The following is a 3,202-nucleotide window of genomic DNA, read 5'->3' on the forward strand; positions in this document are numbered from 1 at the left end:
CAGACTTGTTTAGCTTTCCTTCTTTTGGTCAATGTCCCTTTGGCCTAGGTTTGTTTTAGGGGTCCTCCCGGGAGGAGTCCAGAGTGTGCTGATAAAGTTCTTTTGTCTTCCCGTCTGGGATCAGGAGTGGCGGGCGAGAAGCTTCGGCAGCCATCGGGGAGGCCCTAGGACTCACTAGCTGAAGTCTGGGGCGGAGAGCGAGAAGAAAACCGCCTCTTGATTGAAAAACCCACTCTGGGAAGCCCCAGCTCTAAATCTCGAGGTATAGATCCCCAGTGCGGCAGCAGAGATGTGTCTATATGTTAAAGTTTTGCCCGGCTGCTGCGTTTGTTCTCAGGAATTTATTATGGTATTCAGACTAAACTGCTGGAAAAATAAAAGGAGCGAAGTCTTGGCTAGGAGCTGAAGTGTCCCCAGCAGGATATGACGCCAGGAGTGTTGTAAAGACTGTCTGTCCTTAGAGAAGGTACCATTGTGCCTAGCCTTTTATTTATAACTTGGTAAGTGCCAGCGAACTCGCCTCCTTTACACCCTGAGTGCCAGCCCCGCGCTCTGCGCTGCGCTTTATTCGCTGGAGTCTATTCAGGGACTGTCACTCTGGGGCTGCGAGGTATTCAAGGCCTTAATCAATCAAAAGGATGAGAATCGGGCAGGTTTTTCCCTTTGAAATAAAGGAAACAATGACTTCTGGGCTTCACGTTCCCCCTTTTCCTTTTAACATTTTTGATTTTTTCCTGCGCCGGAGTTCTCCACCCCTCTCTCTAGGTCCCCCCTCCCCCAACTCCTTTGACAGTTTTTACTTGAACACGGCCCCCAACCCCACTTCCCCACCCCCTAATTAAGGCAAACTCCGAAGGGAAGATGGGGTGGGAGTTGGCTCTTTAAAACTCCACTTGCAAGTGGGAAAAGCAGGCAGCTTTCGGCTGGCTGGGCTTCAACGTTAAAGGGCTTGACTGACCTTCGGAGCTGCGGAGACAGGTCTCTGGAAACACGGGGCAAAGTCTGGACATCGCCTCCCTCACCCCAGGGTGGGGGGAGGGCCCACGTACATTCATAGTACAAAGGAGAGTCGCTGCTTAAAATGAAGCCCTATTTAACCTGATTTTATATTAAATGATTCCGCTGGCCAAGGGGAAAACTTTCTCATTTCCTTTTTGCAGACTCGGGGGTCACCAGAGTCTGTGTCCTTGTTTCCTAAGCCACTTCTCAGGGATTGCAGCCCGGGGGCTAAATTTTGGGGGGGGGGGTTGTTGTTGTTTTGCGTTTTCCGTCTTCAAAAGGTTGAGTGGAGCAGACAGAACGCTTTCTAGGGTCAGTGGTAGTTGGGAGAGGGAGGTACCCAACGTGTATTTTAAGAGGGCAAACGCAGACTCCAACTCGCCACTGAAAGGAACCCAGGACCATCCGGGACTGAGTCTCATGTGTATCTGAGCCGAGGGCTGTGTCTCCAAACCCTCGCGGCGCTGACCCTGGGGGCCCAGCTGCGTGTTCTCTCTCCCCCGACAGCGGGCAGAGCGGGGAAGGTGCGCGCGGGCTCAGACGCGTCCCCCCGGGGTGCGCGTGCGGCGACAGTGAGCAGCAGGGCCTTGGGGGTCCCGGAACGCAGGTCCGGCGGGTTGAACTGGTTCTGGAGTACCCGTGGAAGCCAGTCCAGTACGCGCATCCATAAACCGACCACCACTTGCTATAAAATGTACAAATGGAGGCCTCGAGGGGGTGGGGGTTGGTGGCCTACAGCTCCAGGGTCTCTGCTCCCCGGCCTCTCCCCTGCGGGAGCGCTCTTCTTCTAGCCAGAAGATTAACTCGGCCCCTCTCCAGCCGGTGGCGATCAGAGGACCCGGGAGGCTCAGGGCGGGGCGAGAGGGCACCCTCAGTCTCCGCCAGCTGGGCCAGTAAAGCTGCGGGGCCACTTTGGATCCAAAGACCTCGGGCGTCCAAGTTCCCTGAACTTGGTATCCCTGAAGTCCGACCAGGGAAAGCCAGGACGGCGATGTTGGCTGAGGCTCTCCGGCCCATGCGCTCACTCGCAGCCAAACCAGACCAGGCCCGGAGCCTGAGCCTGGACGTAGTCGAGCACAACCGGTCGCGGGAGGATGGGGGGGTTCTGGGTTTTCCAGATTGGTTTCGAGAACGAACCCCGGTTCTACACTCCAGCCGCTGCTTCCCTAGCTCCGAAGCTTGCGCCTCACTTTACTCCTTTCAGAAGTCTCCGGAAACAGAAGTTACCCCCGCCCCCCACGCCCCGGAGCAGGAAGGGAGTGTCCACCCAGGCCGGGTCCCCAGTCCCCAGTCCCAAGCCCCTGAGCCAGAGCCATCGCGCCGCCTCTGGGCGCGACGCAGGCGCTAATTGACAAAGGAGTGGCCCCACGATGGGGCTCGGAAGGCGAGGGCCGCGCCCTGCAGTCCTGGACGCAGGTTTGCAAGGAAGGCAGCCTCCTTTCCCCAGGCTGAAAAAGTACCCAGAAAGCAGGCAGGAGAGTCTCTACGACAATTTCAAAAACGAACGCGGTGCCCGCCGTGCACGTGCAAAATGCCACTGAAAGCTTGGGGGCAAGAGTAAGAGAACGGTGGCGGCGGGAGAGGGGGGCAACCTGCCGGCGCCTCCTGCGCCCCGAGTCTCAGAGGAACTTCGGGTGAAATAGACAGCCGGCTGCCCGTCCACGCCCGAGGCGAGTGTGCCCCCATTCACTGGAAGGTTCTCCCGCTCCCGGGTCTGGATGTGTGGCCGACAGTGCGATCGCGGGCCGCGCCGTCTGCGTTGGGCCGCAGGACGTCCTTCTGCGCGCGGCTCTCGCACCTGTGGACGCAGGCTCCGTCCTTCCCGGCCCGCGGACTCCCGCGGCCTCCGAGAGGTGCCCTCATTTCTAGCCAGACAAAGGCCTTAAGAGAAATTTACGATCTATGTAAAACACTGTTCCTGAGTTGCGGGGTGGAGACGTCTGCTCCCCAACCACCCAGGTCTTTTTTCTTTTTTCTGCAACGGGAGGGCTGGGGGATCTGACAGCCTGGCGTGGTAGCCCCGCGGGGACGCGCCTGCCCCCTCGCTGGGCCCCAGGCATCACCCGGGTTGCAGTCTGTGGCTTGAGCAAACACCATGAAGCCCCCCAGTTTTGCAGAAAGGCTGCCCCGCGCTCACGGAAGGAAATCAAAGCACCGAGTCCTCGACCAGGATGCGAGGATCCCGGCTGGGTGACTGCAGGGG

Source organism: Crocuta crocuta, unplaced genomic scaffold (assembly GCF_008692635.1).
Source record: "Crocuta crocuta isolate KB4526 unplaced genomic scaffold, BGI_CrCroc_1.0 scaffold229, whole genome shotgun sequence".
Lineage (NCBI taxonomy): Eukaryota > Metazoa > Chordata > Mammalia > Carnivora > Hyaenidae > Crocuta > Crocuta crocuta.